This window comes from Podarcis filfolensis, assembly GCF_964270895.1.
Source record: "Podarcis filfolensis genome assembly, chromosome: 1".
In the NCBI taxonomy this organism is placed as follows: Eukaryota; Metazoa; Chordata; class Lepidosauria; order Squamata; family Lacertidae; genus Podarcis; species Podarcis filfolensis.
The window spans coordinates 100,653,117-100,674,194 of record NC_139604.1 but is presented as its reverse complement, the minus strand read 5'-3'; the positions used below and the strand labels follow the sequence as shown (position 1 = coordinate 100,674,194).

Here is a 21,078-nt window from a genome sequence, read left to right as displayed (position 1 = left end):
ATCTCTTAATCGGACGCTCGGCTGCTGCTGTCTTGGTGCTCCTCTTCTCACTCATTCAGTCTCTTAGCCGTAGGAGGGAGGCGGTTGCAGCGCCTTCGCTCCCCTTCACCTCCCGCGGTCCGAAGCCTTCGGGGCGACGCGGGGTCGTAGCGGCGAAACCTCTCGCTCGCCGGGGACTGGCTTCAGTTTGAGCCTGGCTTGTTCACCGGGGGACGTGCATTTTCGCCCCAAGTTACCGAAGCACAGCCGGGGAAGGTTGCGCGGGGCTGGGGGGGGGGGGAGCGGAATATCAGCCACCGAAACGGGAGGCGCCTCGCTCCGCTATACTTGCGTTCCTGCTAGTAAAACCCCATTGCTTTCCCCTAAGTAGATGGCTGCAGGATCGCAGTCCTAACTGCTTGCAAGCCCAGGGGATGTACTCTCTGGGGTAGCAATTGCGGGGAGGATCGCAAGAGAGGGGCAGGGTGCACGCATTTTACAGCTTGTCAGTTTGCGCCCCAAGCTTTGCAGCATAAACAAGAGCTGACACACACACGCGCACCCCTTTACTGACAAATAAGCTCCAGTGTGTTGGCTTCCTATAAGGCAAGCTGAATTATGAAGTCTTAATTAAAAGGGTAACGCTTCCAAACCTTCATGTTGGCTACTGTGTGAACAGGATGCTGGGCTAGACGGGTCATTGACCTGACCCAGCAGCAGGCTCTTTCCCCGTTATAGTAAAGTTGTATATGTCGTAAATTAAATATTGATTCCCTGAAGTGTGCTGTTCCCATGTGCTGTTTTCTAAAAATGGGATGTGATTTGTGAGAACACTACTGTTTCATTTTAAAATCTCGGAAACTGATTGTGAGAGGTAGGGTGAAAATTCAGTGCACAGTAATTTAACTTGATAGCGTTATAGAATTATAGAACTGGAAGAGACTGTGCAATGCAGGAATCTCAGCTTAATAATTTTTTATTTGTACCCTACCCATTTGACTGAGTTGCCCCAGTCACTCTGGGCGGCTAAAGCATCCTGCAGCTGTTTGCTCCAAGGATACTATTTCCAGAGATTTGCTCCTTTAATGATGAGATATCTTCATTTGCGAAGCAATTTGTTAGCACCCCTACTGAGGCAATAAAAGGGTTTTCTTTTTGTCTTTCTAATGAACTGTAAATACTCTGGCTCTATTTCTCTACCACATATAAACTCCTCATAGTTTACTTTGTGTGTTTTTTTTGTTTTTCCGGCCACTATAGCAGTTGTGACCCCTCACCTCCCGCATCTCTTCCATTTTTTCTTCTGCATCTAAGAGCACTAGGCCCATGCAGCTATTGGTGCACTTCCAATCTGGCCATGGTTAGCTGATCACTAGTGTTACAGCTGCACTGAGCCTTGTTAGGTTGACTGGAAACATGATGCATAACTAGACATTCAGGAAATGTGCTACCACATAGTTGTTTGATATATTCATAACAGCTGCACACTGTGTTTTCAAGAGTTCCTTCTTGACACAACGGATACTACAAGATAATCTAATTCGTCTCCAAAATAGCAAGCACAACGTTCAGATAAAATGCTATCTGTGCAGCTTTGCCCAAAACATTTAAATATATGTTTGTACAGAGAACCATACAGTGCTACCTCGGGTTACAGACGCTTCAGGTTAAAGACGCTTCAGGTTACATACTCTTCTAACCCAGAAATAGTACCTCGGGTTAAGAACTTTGCTTCAGGATGAGAACAGAAATCGTGTAGAGGCGGCACGGCAGCAGCGGCAGGCGCCATTAGCTAAAGTGGTACCTCAGGTTAAGAACAGTTTCAGGTTAAGAACAGACCTCCAGAATGAATTAAGTTCTCAACCCGAGGTACCACTGTAGATTGTTTTCCAGTGAATCTAATGGGACTTACTTTCAAATAAGTGGGCAAGGAAAGCCTTGTAGCCTTAATTACAAAATTAAAAGATAATTCCTGGTATGTAATGCTTTAGACCAGAGATCAATATTAAACTGGCTCACCTAATAGTTCTGTGGTAATTAAGTGTCACATATTCAAACTTCCAACTTACCACTTCTTAGGTGTATCACTTTGATGTTTGCCATAAAATATAACTTTTTTAAAATACAGCCCTCTTCTATTATATTCTTACATCCTTGTGTGAGTGTTTTGATCCAGAAATAACCTCTGGCTGTGCTGGGTGCCTTTTAAATTCAAACATGCCACCTTCTTAGCAGCAGGAATTTTTTCACAAAACAGCAATTTCAGGTCTCTTGTTACAGGGTTGCTCGGATAATAAGTAGCTACGTGAGCAGCAGTGCCTGGGAATGATATTTCCCCTGCTGTGTGACCATGCGGCTTCACTGGGGAGAGCTCAGATGTTGCCTGTACGTTTGCGTTACTTTGCTCTAATGTGGGTCACAAGTATAATGTGTTTATACGAATGCAAGATCATTCTGCCACATTCCTTGGTCTCTGAAGTGCGGCACAGGCTCAATTGCTCTTCATTTCCCTCTTCCTTGTTTCACACTTTTAATGGTTTGTCTTTTCAGATGCATTTGAATGTGAGTTTCAGATTGAGCAGAAGCCCAATTAAATGTGAGTCAACTGAACATAGGTAGGATTTGGCTTGGTGCGGCATCCAACCGATACAATTTTTGTTTCTTGCACCTGTGCTTTGAAACTAGTCATTCAGGTTTAGCTGCAAACTAAAAGATATTTGGTCTGAGGGGACAGTCTAATTTTAGGTATGCAAAATTGTGATAATGATTAATATAATTTCCAGTTTCATTAATTCATCCATCAGATGAGTCACAAGACTCCCATTGGTAACTACAGTGTAGAGATGAATGCTAGCAAATGTCCCATATCTCCTCAACTTTCAGCCAACCAACCATGAGACTCAGCTTAAAAATATGGCTGCCAGACTTCCTTGGCATCTGCAGCACTGCATCTCACCTAGGCGATGTTGGCCGTGATTGCTAAGATGTGACCAGTAATTGCCAGATTTCATTTTGAGAGACAGCAAGCACAGTTTGTCTTACTACAGATCCTTTTGGATATCCTTTCCAGTCCCATTAACCACTTTTCTAAAATCAGCTTTACAGTGTTATGGCACTATAAGACTTTTGTTTTTACGTTGTATTTCACTATTTTCATATTTTGAAAATGTAGCTGAAAAAGCATTCCTGTACTAATTAAAAGATTAAAACGTTAGAAAGGCATGGGATGACTAAACTGCTCCCATTGCAAAGTTATAGTGAATGTGTGCTTAGTTTTAAACAGCCATTCAGGTAAATTGAACCTCCCCCACTATGGCAACTACGTTATCCCTACTGGTTTTAGTATATTGGATGTAACTGGATGTACATTCAGAAAAAGGATAGAACCCGCACTAGTCAATTGCAATTCCACTTGATGGGTCATGATTTGGTAGCCCTAGCAGTCACTTATCTGGAAGTAGTAGCCTAGTAGCTGGGAAGCGTTTGTGTATTTTCTTTATCCCGTTTTTCCTTTCTCCCACTTAGGATTCTCATTTTAAATATTAAATAATACATGGCAGTCAGAGGTGTGGATACTTAGTTCCAGTGCATTGGTAAGAGCTATCACAAGTCTTTGATGATTGCCATTGACAAATATTTTTTTTTTTTTTAAATAATATTTATTGAAGTTTCCAAAATACAGAAAGAGAAGAAAAGAAATTATGAAGATACATTCAGAACCTTATTTTCAAACATCCACTTTCTGGGACTCCCCCCTTCCCCCACCCCTACCGTATTCCCCTTTCATATTGTTGTTTCCACAAGTTCTGTTTCTGATTTAAAGCACAATTTATATACCCCATTGTTCAAATTTAAATTTATACAAACCTTATGCAACACCCTTGATAAAAAAAAACAAAAGATCTCTCCCCATAGCCCGCCCCCTTTTCTTTCCACAATGTCCCCCTTTTTTCCCATTAAAGTAAAAGCACACAGAATAAAAGTATAAAAAAAAATAAGAAATATATTAGAAAAAAGAAAACCAATTCAGAAAATAGTTGCAAGCCTTTGGATTCTAATTCTCCCTCCCCTTCCCCGGTTTAATTTCCCTTATCCTCCAATCTATGTTTCCAGCCTGGAAGTCTTAAGTCCATCAATCCCATTTTTTCCCCAACTCCTTGCAGAATTATTTCCCATTTTTAGGATTACTTTTTAAAAATTAATTCCTAAATCTTTAAAAATGTCAAATTATAAAATTCCCCCCATTGTTCTTTCAAGGTTATAGTCCAGCTTCCTCTTGTTCCGCTGCTAAAACTTTCTTATTCAGAAGTTTAGTAACTCTACATGGGTTGTTGTTATTCAGGAACAAAAACTTGCGTTCAGTCCCTTCCTTCTTCAGTAAAGTATTCTGTTGTCTCCTTTTAGTCTAAACACCCTGTAGACGAGATTCAGTTTCAGTTTTGCAGCTTTCCCAGGAGATAACCAGTTCTGTGAAATTCCGAAGTGTTGTATTTTTCCCGGCTTACGCCCATCTTTGTAATGTCCCGAAGCTCCTCTAGGGGGGTTGTTGTAACTTTGTTTCCAAAAATCCGATTGTTCTCCGTATTTTCGCCATTTTGTATTCAAGTCTTAACAAATTATATCAAGTTGTAACAAATTTGACCAGCAAGGTCCTTGTAATAAAATCCTCTTTAAAATTCCGACTTTGACAGCTACTTTGACAGCTGTCAAAATCACCGGCTCTTTTCACCAGGCTCACTCCTCAATCGCCCCGGTTCCCAGGGAGGGGGGTGCATTTTCCTTCTCCTTCAATTCTTCCTCCAGCACAATTCTTGTACTTTCCCATCATGGAATTCTTGATTTTAGCAAAGATACCGTTCTTTTTGGGCCTTGGCTTCCCAATCCTTGTTTTAAAATGTCTACAATAGGGAGGGGGACTGACTTCCTTTTTAGATCCCCCCCCGCTCGTCTCAAATCCAAAAAATTTTTCTTCTTTTAAACCCGATTTCCAATTTACTCACGGGTTGTTGTTAAAAGTCCAAATTCTCAATGGAAGAAGTCAGCGCTCTCCGCCGGATGGCATGCGGCTTCGCTCGGCAGGGGTGGCAGAGGACTCAAAGCACCACGCTTCTCCCCGGCACCCGATCCGTAGCCTTTAAAAAGGCTCCTTCACGAGTCGGGAGGGCGCTAGCGGTGCTAGCCGAGTCTCCAAGTCCACGGCCCCCGTGGCCGTGGTTTCTAAGGGTCCCCGCATCGCCGGTGCGGTAAAACCCAGCCCCTGCCGAGCCGGCTCCCTCCGGAGCTCGGAGGGAGTCCGCCATTCGGCGATGGCGCCAACCCGGAAGTCCAGATGATTGCCATTGACAAATAGTCCCTGCTACCAACAGGTTAAATTGCCCCAACCCTGTCAACTTCCAGTTTCAACCTCATGTACCTGCTTTTCTCCTCCAATCAAAACTTACAGGAGAAAGATTCATAAAATTTGTCCATTGCATGTGTTTCGGTAAAGATGAGATCTTATCTGTGAACAAGAAAGAGCAAAGTATCTGTGATAGCTTTGCTTCCTCTTGTCATTGCCTTGGGACTTGCAGTATAGATAAGAAGGGCTTGTGATTTCACAGTGTCAGAGGATACACATTCATCTTGAGGCTTTACATTATGAGTTGTATTCAGCTAATTTTTACTTATAGTGCACACTTTGACATAAATTGACCCAAGTTCATTCCCATTAATTTCAGTGAGTCTACTTGAGTAGTAGTTTCCTGCAACTCTGTTGTTTCACTCTCTGTCCGTTCTCACAATTGTCATGCTCTTATTTCCCACTCAGGCCTGGCCTAGTTACCGCATTTTTCCATGTATAGGAAGCCCTTTTCTAATGATTTTTTTTAGTGATAAATTGGGGGTCGTCTTAAACACAGGCTAATACGGTGTCAGAGCGGGGGATCGTTGGAAAATAGCTCAACAGCTCAGCAAACTTCAACATCAGGGTGTAGTGGGTTTTTTTTTTCCAATTCCCCCAAAATAGGGGACATATCATACATGGGGTCATGCTATACATTGAAAAATATGGTACATTATAGAACACTCCCCTTATTTCTGTATTTTTGCCAGCACAGAGTTTCACAGAGACTTTGGTAATGAGACCACTCTGATGGCACATATGGTTTGATGCAGGGAGTTCACCTTCTTCTTCTTCCTCCTCCTCCTCCTCCTCTTCTTCTTCTCTGCCCTGAAGTTCTTCCACAATGTTCTGTGTGCATGGATCCTTAGCTTGTGACTGCTTGATTACACAAAAGCCATTTCATACGAGTAGTCCATCCTTGTTTACAATAGTATTGAAACTTCACCTTTGTAGGAAAGTCTATTCTACCATCCTTTTATTTTATATAACACATAGATCCTTATATCTGCATATGGACCAGGGTATACTATAATAGGAAACTGTTTTCTCAGAGCACTTATTCACACATGATAATATCCCTACCTCCATCTTAATGCCATTTGTGACAGATGCATGAATATGTTGCAGCATGAGTGAAAATAGACGTGTGTGTTCATTACAGTTGACAGTGTACATATGGACACATATGATTTTCTACTCGGAAGAAGTGATACTGATGGTTGTTTTTCCCCTCCATAAAGCATCTTTGTAGAATAACGAGTCACCACTAGATGGCATCAAAGAATTTCTTAGTTATCCATAGCAGAAGAGACCAAGAAAATCATGAATTACAAAATGATTTGTTTCAGTAAAATAAGTGATCTATACTAATAAGCAGTGTTTTTTATGGGGGGTACGCAGGGGTATGCATACCCCTAAACATTTTGTGAATCTAAGTTTGGCTTCATTGAGGGGCGGTATTTCAATATGAGTAGGAAAATGAAAGTACCCCTAAACTTTTTTTTTTTTGAAAAAAAAGCACTGCTGATAAGTGAAATGTGATAATTTAAGTGAAGGTATAAGGATTCATCTGCCGAATTCCATTAAACTCTGGAATACAGATGCCACCAACTTGAACAATTATAAAAGAGAATTAGATTGACAAATCAATGGAGGGGAAGGCCATAAGTGTCTACTTGCCATAATGGTTTTGCTTTACATCCACTGTCAGAGGCAGTTTGCCCCTGAGTACCAGTTGCTGGGAATCAGAAGAGGGTAGAATGCTGTTGTGCACACACTCTGCTTGTGGGCTTCTCATAGTTGCCTGGTTGGCTAGAGTGAGAATTAAATGCTGGACTAGATGAGCCATTGGCCTGATCCAGCAGGACTCAACTTAGGCTCTTATTCTTGAAGGCATGATTTAAGGATGAAAGTATGGAGAGCAGATAGCCTGCTGATGTGATGTTCCTCTTGCACTGAGCCTTAAAAGACATAAATACCTTCCATGCAAAAAGAAGAAGAAGAAGAAGAAGAAGAAGGAAAAAAGAGAGAGAGACTACTTTTTTGGCCCACAGTCAGGCTCAGACTTCAGGCTTTTTGAGAGCTGGGCTTAATTTCTACTTTTTCTTTAGTCGCTAGGTAAACCTCCCTTTCTGCTAACAAATGCAGAACACAACTGTCTCAGAAGCAATCCCTATTATGCTCAATTAGACTTACTTGCAGGTCGGTGTGCATAGGATTATAAACCTTGGTGTTTTGAAAAAGCATTCCTTGCCTTGCTTGCTCAAGCCTGCTCCTACTTTGATCCCTGGCTCTGCAAACGTTGGTCTTATCAATCCCAGTACTTGCTTCTCTCCCTCCATCCAGTGGCTTAGCTAGCCGCTTGGGTGCCTGGTGCGGGACCGTGCCCTGCAGCCGGGGATGGGGTGATCCACCCATGGGGGTGGGACGATCCATCCGTGGGGGAAGCAAACTGCCCATGGGGGTGGGGTGATCCGCCCATGGGGGTGGGGCAAACCTCTCTGACGCTTGGAGCCTCTCCGCTGCCTCCCCCTCAGCTGTAGGGCGGCTGAGGGGGAGGCAGTACGCAGACGCAAGTCTCACGCTTCTTTTTCAGGCAGTGCGGAACCTGTAGGTGCCTAAGCCACCACATCACTCCTAAAAAGTTTTTTATTTTTTATTTATTTAATAAATGAATAAATTATTTATTTATTTTTTATTTATTTTAAATTCATTTTGTCACCCCCCCCCCAGTGATGATACCTGAGGTGGACCACACCCTCTGCACTCCCCTTCCTCCACCACTTCCTGCATCTGCCTCAATTGCCTGGGTTGCCCTTCTGGAATTGACATTATTATTATTATTATTATTATCATCATCATCATCATCATCATCATTATCATTGTATTTTTAATAGGTATAGAACAGGAAAAGCAACATCTCAATTACAAACGAGAAAGGGAACATAAAAAGGCATGAGAAAGCAAACATAGTTCTAGGCATGCATGGCATACAAAAGTCATAATGGACAAATGTAAAAGTTCGGTTACAAAAGAAGATCATCAGGATTAAACTCAAGAAAAAGACAGCACCAAAACATTGCATGATCCAGTCAAGTATATTTCCACATATGCCAAGCTTGTGATGACAGTTGTCTAGAAAATAGTGTTATCAGCTTATAGAGTGCCCGGGCTCCCCTTCTCATTCCTGGCTGCCAAACTCTGGATTTAGCATGTTAAAATGCAAGCCAGGAGCCAGCTTTGTATTGTGCTGCTAAAGATGGGCCATTAGCAGGGAACAAGGGCAGGCAGATGGGTTACCAGCAGAGCAAAGACTCTGTGCCAGCAAATGGCTGCAGCCCTTCTCTGAGCTCGGGGTATTTAGCAGAACACAATACTAGAGTACTGAGGAGGGAGATTCAGGATTGTAGTTGAGGATGATGCAAACTGGAGGGGAACAGCTGCAGCTTGCAAGCTGCGGCAAGTTGGAGAGTAGGTGGTCAGAGAATAATGTGGGCTGACAATTTTAATTGGACACTGGAGCAATGGGAGAAACAATGGGAATGCTTTGAACCCCTCCGTCATAAGTTCAGGTTGTATATATGTGTAAATAAACCATATGTCATAAAGATACCACAGTCTCCACTGTGCCTCATTTCCAAAAGAAACACAAATCCTGGACCCCTGGAATCGCGCACCATTGGGATATTGGGATAGTGTGTAACAATATATTGTTTTCTGTAAAATAAATAAAGGAATGTTATATAATTTAAAAGTGATTCTTGTCCTTGTCTAAATTTTAATTGATGTATGATTTTTTCTGTTACTGCCATGTTCCATAAAGAATGATACCCCCTGTCCAGCATGAGATCTTGAGCTGTTATCAGTTGAGTTGTAAGAACAAGACGGGCTGCTACAATCATATAAACCATTATTTCCTTTGATAATATGTTAGCTTTCCCCCCATCAAAAATATTTAACAGCATCTGTTTAGGCCAACATATAATCTGTTCCTTAGAAATATTAGTCATTTCTGCGTGAACCAACTTCCAGAACTTTTTAACAATGGTACAATCACCATCGGTAATGGCATGTGCCATTGTGCCACGTTACCTGAAGCCTCTCCAACATAATGGTGGTATTGATGAGAACATTTGAGATAGTTGCCTTGGCATGCAATACCACCTGTGGAGAAATTTGAGTGTGTTTTCTTGAAAAAAGCTGGATACTGATTTCAGTGGGCAAGTTTCCCAAAATTTGTTCAAGTCATTAACCTGAATTGTTTTTACCAATGTCTGATTCCCATACTTTCATAAGTGTTCCCATGGAGCCAAAAGTTACAGTTAATAAAATAGGGTTTTTTTTAGATCAGAACTTTTTCACCTCTTCTCATTTCGGTCTTTAGGTTCTCAGTTTAGGTTAATGGCCTCAGGGCTTCCATTTTCATATAGTATTTTGTAATGAAGCTGAAAATTTGATTGCAAAACATCCAGATTGTGTGGAAGCTGTCTGACCTCTTTTTGAGTCTTGTATATTATTCTATTTTTGGCGATGGGCACCAATGGACAACCTGAGCGTATTTGGTTCTGTTTCCCTTTTCACATTCAGCCGGCTGAAATTCTTGTACCATTTTTCACTCATGTGCTGGACTTTCCTTTTCGGTTTATGACATGGCATATGTAAAGTATGAAAAAATTATAAAGTGCATTTATAGTCCTCTTTTTTCCATGAAGTGGTTTACATACAGATCCCAAGTAAGCTACGTACACATTGGCAGCTCAAAATATGGTGAGGCTTTTCTCTTCAGCTGTGTTTTAAGTTGCAGTCTTGTGCTGCTGTACAGACCAAAGAAGAAGACGACGACTTTGGATTTGATATCTCGCTTTTTTACTACCCGAAGGAGTCTCAAAGCTGCTAACATCTCCTTTCCCTTCCTCCTCCACAACAAACACTCTGTGAGGTGAGTGAGGCTGAGAGACTTCAAAGAAGTGTGACTAGCCCAAGGTCACCCAGCAGCTGCATGTGGAGGAGCGGGGAAGCGAACCCAGTTCCCCAGATTATGAGTCCACCGCTCTTAACCACTACACCGGAAAGTTTTGACCTTATGCTCATAACCTAATTTGTTTTCCTGTGCCAAACGCCAGTTCACTGAAACTGTCACCTGCACATGTGCGATAATCTGTGCATGTGCAATGGCTGCATGAAATGCACACAGCATTTAAGCGCAGCATCCATTTTCAAATCAGATGGAAACTAGTAAGGCACATCAAACAGGATTATTTCTCGAGAAGATACCTATGGAAAGTGGTTAACATCTTGTAGTTCTTGGCTTCAAACACCAGTGGTGGGAGTGAACTGGAGTCAGAGTAAGCAGTAATATACACACAGCTATCACCTCCCATCCAGGCACTGACCACAAACAGTCCTTTTCTGGAGCAAGGCATTATGAGCCTTCAATCCATGCACTTGACTGAGGTGCACCTGTCAGTTCAATTTAGCTGAATGTGTATCTTTCTGTTCAGACCATTGGCAAGTTCTGATAGCCGCACTGTACATGTGCTGGTTTGCTTCCTCTGGTTAAATTCTAAAATTGCACCAATCGGAACCGACATGTTCTCTTTCTTCCATGCCTATCTGTGACCAAGAACTTTAATCGCTCGCTGTGAAAGCTGTTCTCTCCCTTTGTGAAGCCAAAAGCATGTGGGGTTTCCTACACCTCCTCTTGTCAGTCTAGATGATTCATGAGGCAGAGTAGGCTGTGTGCCCTATATCAATACAATTACATAATCAGTACCTGTAAGTTAAATCACTCTTCACACCCACTAGTGAAAAATATGACAATAAAGCTATTCTCATTATGATTTTGCTCCATTGAAAGTAATTATATATAGCTAGAAACTATAGTTTCAAGCATTATCTTCACCCCATACCTAAAACTTTTTGTTCTCCATAGGTAGTGCTGAAAAAAGAATGAGCCCATTTCTGAAGAGGCAAAGTATATAATTTTTTCCCCCATGGCACTATAATAAGGCAGGAAAAAAGGAGGTAAGAAAGGGCTTGATTAGTTAATTGAAGGTCCTGTAAATGTCAGCAGTGGGCTCCTGAAAACTGGATCTTTTGATTTAGGGGCCACTTCCGCAATGCAAGCCATAGTTAAACATTAAGTGTGTTTGTGTGTGTATAAAACCTCTCTCCTATATATGACTTTTTCCCAAGCAAAGGGTCAGGTTCCTGTAAAAATATTCCACAAAAAATGCTTATCGTTGGGGTCTGATCTAGATGTTACACTTTGCCAAGTGTTAGTTTGGAAAGTGATTTTGGATAGTGTTGATTGTTTGCCTTTTACAGTCAGTTGTAGATGTTTGGCTATGTTGTGTGGTACTTTGAAAAAACAACAACAACCCAGTTCTGCGGTGGTGCTGTCACAGGGCTTCTTTTCCCATTAGGGACTTTGAAGAATTCTATCCCATGAGTCCTTGCTAGCGTTTGAGAGGCAGTTGCTGAAGAGGTTGCTGGAGGTTTTGTCCTCAGTGAATAGGGTGCCTCTGTTGCAGAATGTGGGAGTTTGAGGTTCTGCCTTTCACCCCCCCTCATTTGTTAGGCGTTTCCCCCCCAACCGTGGGTTTCATGTCATTATTACTATTTTCTAAATTACAGTGCAGTATGGTAATTAAAATTAGGCTAGAAGGTCAATGCAATGTGTTGAATGTATCTGTACATTATGCTGGCTTTTAAAAAGTTTTAAGACAGGAACATAGGAAGCTGCCTTATACTGAATCAGATCAATGGTCCATTCAGCTCATTATTGTCTACACTGTAGAGGAGCAGTTTCTGAAGGTTTCAGATGGGGTCTCTCTCAGTGTCACCGAGAGCTGCTGAGGACTGAACCTAGCATCTCCTGCATATAAAGCAAATGCTTGACCACTGAGCTATGTACAATCCTTCCCTGTAAATATATTTTTTTAAATGTTCTAAAAATCAGATTTAGGCAAATGATTTAGATGCTTCAATCCAGAAGAGATGCAAATATGGAAGCAGACTTTGATTACTTGATGGATAAGGAACTGTGTGTGCGCATTCGGACATGCAAGCAAGTATGCATGTTGCCTATCAAAAGGTTTTATAGTTTTCAGCAGAGGAGTTATTTAATGGTCATTCCCATTCTGCTAGAACCAGTCACATGTGTCAAGATCATTCTTTTGCATACCTTGAGCATAAATGGATGCTGTCACCATTTCCTCATTCAGGCTGTGACTGCCATGACTTGTGTAGAGAAATCTCTTATCAACTCACAAGAGGCAGTTATCAGAAGGCTTGGGGGAACCCTGCATTTGACAAGGGTAGAAACCTATTGAGGGGGGGAAACAAAACAAAAGGGGTGGAGACCAGTGAGAAGAAGAGAGTATGCTCAGTAGATGCAGAATGCTGATTGGCTGTTTTGTGTGTATGTGAAATGGATTGGGGGTGGGGTAGGGCAGGGAGTAGGATAACGAAATGGAATAGTTCAAATCCTGAAAAGGGAACACTCCAGACTGCACTATTTTGTTGCAGCAATAATGTGGTAACACTAGGGAAACATTGCAGAACATATACTGTAATAAAGCAGAATAAATCCACCACTAATGCACTATTATTGTGTCAAGTCCTAAGAAAATGTTGCAGAATACATCCACAACAAAACGCCAGTCTGGAGGGGTTCTGAGTGACTCTCTGTAGGCCTTGAGTTTCTTTCCTATTATAGGCTGGGAGCAAATTGCAGGAATGCAGTTTCACTCAGGTTTACACCTGATGTTCCTAACTCCTGGCAGATAATAGAGGGATGCTTGATTTGGCCTGATATATGGCTAGGAGAGACTCATGCTAAAGCAAAACTCCCATGCTGGAACTGCTATATCCAGAGCAAAGTCAAGTCTTTGCTTGAATTGCAGATGGTAGATTTCTAGACTTCTTTTACAAGGTCCCTCTTTTATGGTCTAGGACAGTGGTGGCGAACCTATGGCACGTGTGCCAGAGAGGGCACTCAGAGCCCTCTCTGTGGGCATGCACGCCATTGCCCCAGCAGGGCCGTAGCTTCCGTGCCGGGGTTGGGGGAGGAGGAGGAGAGGAGAGCTTGCGTGCGCCATCCAAAGCCTGCGGCACCAGGGCCTGCTGAGCGAGCGAGAGACTGAGCAGACATTGACTTTTGATGCACCAGGGCCTCCCGCCAGTCTGTTTTTCCTACTCGAGAGTAAGCCGCCTTGAGTTTAGCAGGGCTTAACTCCTAGGTCACTAAGCATATAAAGCCTGCAGCCTAAGAAGGGGCTGCTGGGTTTACATGTTCGTTGCACTTTCCCGCGGAAGCCTACAGATAAATTAATTCCGTGGAGGCTGTGATCAAATGGCAGCCTCCACGGCAAATAACAACAACAACAGCAACAAATTTTTTATACCTTGCCCATCTGGGCTGGGTTTATTTATTTATATTTATTTGTATGTGCGCACGCGGATAATCATTATTATTTCATATTAAAAATTGGGAGAGGGTGGCTCTTAGTACAGCCCTCCAATGTACACTAGTGGCCAAAATTGTGGAACCTTCTGGAAAAAATGTATTTCCAATGTTTGATGGCTCATAACATCACTTTGTTTTGGAGTAATACCAGTGTGTTTTCTTTGTGGGGACGCAGGGGGACGCATACCCCTTAAAATTTTGTGAATTTAACGGGAGAAGTATTTATTTTTCCTGATTTGAACTGTATTTATTTTTCCCTGGTGGTGATTTTCTTGAGTCAAAATGAGAGTACCCTCTAAACATTTTTTTTTTTAGAAAAAAAGCACTGAGTTATACCATAAAATTATATATCATTGGAAAGGTAATTTAATGAAGAATGTAATGCAATAAATTTTATGAAGGATTATTAATACAACAGCAGTCATAAAGAAGAAACGTGAAACACACAGAAAAAAATGAGATATTCAAGTTAAATTGCCATGTTGGCGCTTTGCGATAAATAAGTGGGTTTTGGGTTGCAGTTTTGGCACTCAGTCTTTAAAAGGTCACCATCACTGATCTAGGATTTTTGTGATGGTCTATACTTTTAGACTGCTTCTCCTAGACAAAGTTCACTGAACTAGTTCAAAAATCTCTGAAAGTGGTTTCTGTAATTCCTAGGTGAACTAAAAAGTGAATTAAGTTCATTTTCGGGTACAACTTTTATAATTCATCCTCTTGGTTCATCCCAGCCTCATAGCTTTCATTTAAAAAGAGTCACACAAACAAAAGTTAGAAAGCAAAATGTGGAGGCACCATCCTAAGGTTTATTAGGCAGATACAGAGACACTGCTGTTGCTAAAGCTGCTCACTTAGTCACTTAATCACTGCTGAGCAATTGGAAGGAATGTGATGCATTTCCTGGATCTTCCTTGCTGAAGAGATTTTGACCACACCATACATTTAAAGCACATTCAGCACACATTTAAAACACATAACGTCCCCTAAAGATTCATGGCAATTGTAGTTAAGAGAGTCTGTGTACTGGTCCAGTAAACGTTTCCGCTGCGCCACCAGCAACAGTTCTCTTTGCAGAGCATTAATTAAGTCCAGTGCAGAGATTCTTGTTGCAGTACAAGCTTCAAAGTCTCAGCAGCAAAGAAATAACGACACAGGGAAGCCTGTCTTTCCAAAGACAGGTTTATTGCAGAAAGATAACAGAAACACCTCCGGAGCTTTCAGACATTTTTGCTTCACGCCCCACAGGCAGAGAAAACAAACACTCTTTATATACTGAGCAACTTAACAACTTAACGAGCTTGACTACTTAAAGTCACATGACATTGCTAACTTGCCAGCGTCTTAGGTTTCACACCTTAACAGTAGTTTCACTAAAATTCCCAGTTCCCCTAATAAACTATGAGAAACTAAAAAAGTAGCCAAGGTAAGTGATAAATTGAACATATGCAAAAGAAGAGAGAGCCCCCGTATCTTTTAACAGGTACAGTATGTAGAAAAAGGAATTGTTGTAGCAATTCCAGAATAGGTTGTGTAGGTTTCCAGAATACCTGGGTAGGAATTGAATTTAGGGCAGGAATAAAGCAGTGGAAGGAGAGATGGGGGAATTGAGACTAGAACTAGAACCAGGGGAAAAAACTTGATTTAGATATGGCAGGCAGACTTACAGACAGGGAGGTTCTTTTACTACTTAATGATAGAAATTAGATTGAGTCTCATTATTCTTAAATCAAAAGTTAATCTCAATGGATTTGTGCCGCCATATGCTGGATGTTCTGTTAAATAACAATTTGCTACTAGTTATGCTGCCTTGTCACTCGAATGAGAGGGGAAGGTCACATCGCTGTCCGGTTTCTTAGCTGAGCCCACATCCTAGGCCTGATTTGCCCCTGTCTTGCATTGGAAACCTATAGGCCTGTCCAATTTCACTATCTGTTTCTTTGATTTATTCTGAGGTGAACCACAGACATAAGAGCATAAAATTAAGCTCCATTTGAACTGTGCAACTGATTGATTAATTTTGCGAGGAAAAAGAAGTCAAGGGCACTAAAGAACAGGTTGTTCGGTGTGCAATGCAAGTGATATTTATGAACACATAGTAGGTGTGCATAAAGAGTATGTTTGTGTAAAGTGGTATTTTATTGAAGAATGTGATGTAGGTTGTCATGGAGATTAAAAGCTTTGAAGTGCTTTTCATTGGTGCTAGTTATGGTTGCTGGGCACAAGGATATTAGTTCTGGCACCCTGAATCTTTCATTGTTGCAAAAATAATTGCACTTTCATCTGCGCTGCAAGGGCTATTGAAGTAGGATAAATAAATGTAGACACATGAACACATCTAAGTTTAAAGGTAAACACGGTGCCCTTGTGACACGTCTCTGGTCAAAATGATGTGGCTGCAGCTTCCACAAACCACTCAAATGCTTGTTTTCTGTTGCACGGCCGTTCAGGCCATTTACAAGATGTCATTACAAGCTGTATAAAATCGGCACTTGCTTCAAAAGCCAAAGGCGATGGAGAGGTATCGACAGCCTCTGCGTTGCTGGTAAATATAAAGGGGGTCCTTTAGAAGCAAAAAGGCAAGCTGAATGGAAAGCTTGTGTTTCTGTAAGGAGAGTCTGGTATACGGTATTTGTATAACAACTCCAGCCTCACTTACAGCTTTTTATATATATCTAAAAAGCAGAGCAATTTCTCCAACGATTAGGCGGACAAATTACATTGACAAGTTTTACTTCTGTGAAAAGCTCTGGACTGTCTGTACAGGAACACTGTTGTTTTGCCGAATTGCTTTGGGTAACTTCTTAACCAATAAATCAATGGCAGGAGCTGCAACCTTAAGCGGCAGGCGGCCACAAGCACAAAATAGACATCAAACGAGTTTTCAAAACTGACTAAAAGTGATGGTGATTAACTAGAATTATAGATATTTATATTTAAACTGACACCACAGAATACTTTTGAATCTTGACAGATATGTGGAATATTTAAATGCAGTAATTGCAGTTACGGGACCTCCTGGGATTAACCTGTTCGAAGGGTAGTGACATATTACAGGTTTGGGAAGAAAAGAATACGGAAAGGGATAGAAATGAGATTAATTCATGCATATACAAGTATGTAGTGTTATTAGTATTCTGTTCTAGTCTACCTTTGAAAACACACAATGTTTTAGAAGTTTCTCTTCGTTCTCTTGTAGCACAGTCGTGTGAGAGTTTACTCGGATGAAAGGCCCAGGGTGTGTACAGTGGAGCTTTTTCCTAGGCAGTTGTGGATAGCATTCTGATAAAGTAGCATAATCTGTAAACTAGCTGACTAGTTAACAAAACTACCACCACATATCCTATATCTAAACTATGGTTTTGTTCTATAGTCAGAATACTTATACAGTGTATAACCAATGTGACTGTATTTCAAAGGGAAAAGGGCTTCTGTTCTTTTAAGATTTTAGATTTGTAAATGCTCATCGGCAACCTATCTATCTGTCATCTATCTATCATGAGGTCCGGCGCCGGGGGCCTTCTGGCGGTTCCCTCGTTGCGAGAAGCAAAGCTACAGGGAACCAGGCAAAGGGCCTTCTCGGTAGTGGTGCCCGCCCTGTGGAATGCCCTCCCATCAGATGTCAAAGAGATAAATGACTAACTGACATTCAGAAGACATCTGAAGGCAGCCCTGTTCAGGGAAGTTTTTAATGTGTGACATTTTAGTGTATTTTGGGTCTTTGTTGGAAGCCGCACAGAGTGGCTGGGGAAACCCAGCCAGATGAGCGGGGTACAAATAAATTATTATTATTATTATTATTATTATTATTATTATTATTATTATTATTATTATATCTATCTATCTATCATCTATCTATCATCTATCTATCTATCTATCTATCTATCTATCTATCTATCTATCTATCTATCATCTATCTATCTATCTTTCCTGGAAAGTTGATCCTTGATCCAAAAAAAAGGGGTGGGGTGGGGTGGAATTATGGACTGGTATTTGGATGTCAACAACTTACTGTGGTCGTTGCAAAAAAACTTGCATGCACATGTCATACAGAAGATGCTTTACTTGAAGCACCCATAGTGCCACCACACTATTCAGTGGAAATAACATTTCCATGCATTGCTGATCTGGGATGGTCACTTTTCCACAGCTGGATTTGTGTGCCCCTTAGGTGGCTACAGCTGCACACAGGAATTATATGAGACCCAGGACTAATCTATACCGACCAGTTAAAATGTTATAAATGCGTTATAAATGAGTGACACCAGAGGGCGCTGTAGAGCAATGGAAAATCGTCAGTGTAAAATTGCATTGAGAGCTACATAACTTTTTTAAAAAAGCATTTTTACAATCAGTATAGATCTAGCCCCAGAAGCATGGCGAAATAAAATGCATGCTTGTCATTTTTGTATTCTCTCTTGCCACTTCTGGGCAATGTGTGAAGTAGCTCTTCTGGTTGCAGGAAACCAGAATGCTGAATATTAGTCACTTGACCAGGGTATTTTTATTTTTTTATTGCCACTTTTTGGTGATACATACAACCACAGGGAAGAAGTGGAATTGTGCTGTTTGTCAATGTGCAAAGGGCAAATTGCAAATGGACTCTGTAGCTCTTGTGTCCTCTTATCACAGCATTCAGATGTGATCATTAAAAGAATCCTTCAGATGTATTTGTTTGGTAATCAATTCTGGAATTTCTAGCTGGACTTTCTAGAATATAATCAAGGCGGCTTACAAACGTTAAGACAAAATGTGTAGCAAAAATCTCTGGTGACTATGAGTGTACTAAGGGGCTGCATATCAGTGGTAGAGCACTTACTTGCCGTGCAAAAAGCTCCCCATCGTCTCCAGGGGAAAAACCTTAATCTGGAACCTCAGAAACCCATTGCCAGTCTGTGTTGGCAGTAGTGTGTTAGTTGGATCAATGGTCTGACTTGGAGTGAAGCAGCTTCCAATGTCCCTTTGAACTGCAGATTTCATTATGTGGTGAGGAAAAAAGAGCTTGTTATAAACTTCCCTTAAAGTGCAATTTTATGCATGTTTCTTCAGAAGCAAACCCCTGCTTTATTCAAAGGGACTCCCAATGTGTGTTTTTAGGACTGCAGCTTTAAACATATTCGCTTTGCTGTCATCCTATCAGCTTGAATGAAAGTTCATTGGCTGTATTTTATGTTCTACTAACCTGCACATGACAACAACAACAACAAATCACATTATTATTATTATTATTATTATTATTATTATTATTATTATTATTATTATTACTATCATCCTGTTGTTGTTGTTGTTAATTTATTTATACCCCACCCATCTGGGCAGCTTCCAACATATAATAATAATAATAATAATAATAATAATAATAATAATAAAGTGATAAAGCACCAAACATTAAAAACTTCCCTAAAATGTTTTGAAATATTATTTTATGTTATTTTAAAGTAGATTGTTTTACTGCATTGTTGTTTGTTGCCTTGGTGTCAAGGACTGGGCAGAGGAGGAGGAATGGTGGAGACCGCCTCCCCATCCTGACCCTTCCAGGGAGGAGGAAGAGGATGACAGTTTAGAATTACAACAGTGGTTTGTGGGAGGTCACAGCTCAGAGGCAGATGACGGGAAAAGTTGGGAAATAATGGAAGGGGAGGAGCAGGCAGAGCTGGAGCAGCAGCTGGCTGGTTGTCATTAGAAAGCATTCCAGACCCACCTTCTCCCAGAACCCGGCAAACCTTAAAAGTAGGAGAGCAAAAAGCTCAAAGACAGAGGGCACGTAGCAGCACCCATAGGGGAAACAATGTGAATGACGAATGAGAAAGTGGGAGAGAAGGGGGTGGAGATTCACTCAGGATGCCATTATCCAAGAGGCGGGGTTCTAGAGCTTCTCTCTGTAACGTTTGAAATAAAAAAGGATGGTAAGAATCTTTTCCTTGTCTTTATATTATCCTGGGCAACCAGCTGGGAGCCGCTGACAGCATCCTGATACCTGAGCTCTATTGGGAGGAAGGATAGAATAGAAATTTATTAAATAATAATAAAACAACTTCTGGAGGGCTGTAGGTTTCCGATCCCTGACCAGCACCACATTTATTGTTGTTATTAAGAATTACATCTTTCAGTCAAGTGATTATTTGGGTGCAGAATTTAGTGTCTAGGCTGCTTTCATAATAAAAAATGGGAAACAATTTATAGCTCTGCAGTGCACCAAGAACGAAGATTGTGGTAGGTATGGTGACTCACAGTATTAGAGGAATCAGAGCTGAAAAAAGCGAATAGACATAACGTCACATTTTATTGCATTTTTAGCTTGTCACAGCCTTTGCGTTTCTACGGTAAATGTAGCTGTATTTGCATTTATTCTAATGCTCAGTGCCTCGCTTCAGAGTTGTCCAAATGATGTATGTAGGCGTTAAAAGCATTCGGGGGAAATGGAAGTGTTTGGATAAGACTTTCGGTTTTTTAGATGTGTCATAGTTCAAAGTCATTAGAGTCTCGATTCTTTCAGATTACCTATTTTCTTTTCTAAAAAATAAAAAATAAAAAAAAATACCGGCTGCAGATCATCGGCTTCAAGCTTCCTCGGATTCCCTTGGGAAGGAACATTGACACTGAGAGCAAACATGACGTGCTCAGCTCATATTTTAAGACAAGTTACAGCAATTGGGCTTGCATTTTGCTACTTTTTGCGTGCGCATCCTTCACTCATGTGCTGTCAGCTGCAGAGTATGAACACAATTCAAAACTGGAAGAGGGTTTTAAATTAATGCATTGCATGAAGGCTGTGAGGCACAGGTCCAAGGCAAATGATTTAGTTTAAACTGACTTAGAGCGGTACCACATAAGAAACATATGTCGGCTGCCATAAAATAAGGCCTATATTGAGTTTCTCCTTCCTCTCTGGAACGTCCAATGCCGCTTAACCTGTGTCTTGAGTCTTAACATCATTATTCTGAAAGCCTATATCAATGGTTGGCAGTGTAGCACAGGCAGGAGGTCATCACTCACCTGCCTTCACAGTCTTCAGCATAACTATGGCAGAACCGGATTTATGGTGGCGAGGACAATCCCCCCAAAGGGACGCGGGTGGCGCTGTGGGTTAAACCACAAAGCCTAGGACTTGCTGATCAGAAGGTCGGCAGTTCAAATCCCCGCCACGGGGTGAGCTCCCGTTGCTCGGTCCCTGCTCTTGCCAACCTAGCAATTCGAAAGCACATCAAAGTGCAAGTAGATAAATAGGTACTGCTCCGGCGGGAAGGTAAAC

The 21,078-nt window shown here is 41.4% G+C and overlaps 1 long non-coding RNA gene across 2 annotated transcripts in view; it reads left to right on the top strand.

Moving 5' to 3' along the window:
* The window catches only part of LOC310766385, a 38,797-nt gene that overhangs the window by 5,870 nt on the left and 11,849 nt on the right, over window positions 1–21,078 (top strand). The window contains exon 2 of one of the 2 annotated variants that reach the window (XR_014550122.1): window positions 11,292–11,383. The exons of the other annotated variant lie outside the window; for it this stretch is intronic. This is a non-coding gene — a long non-coding RNA (uncharacterized lncRNA). The remainder of the gene's footprint in view (window positions 1–11,291; window positions 11,384–21,078) is intronic. 2 annotated transcript variants of the gene reach the window in all.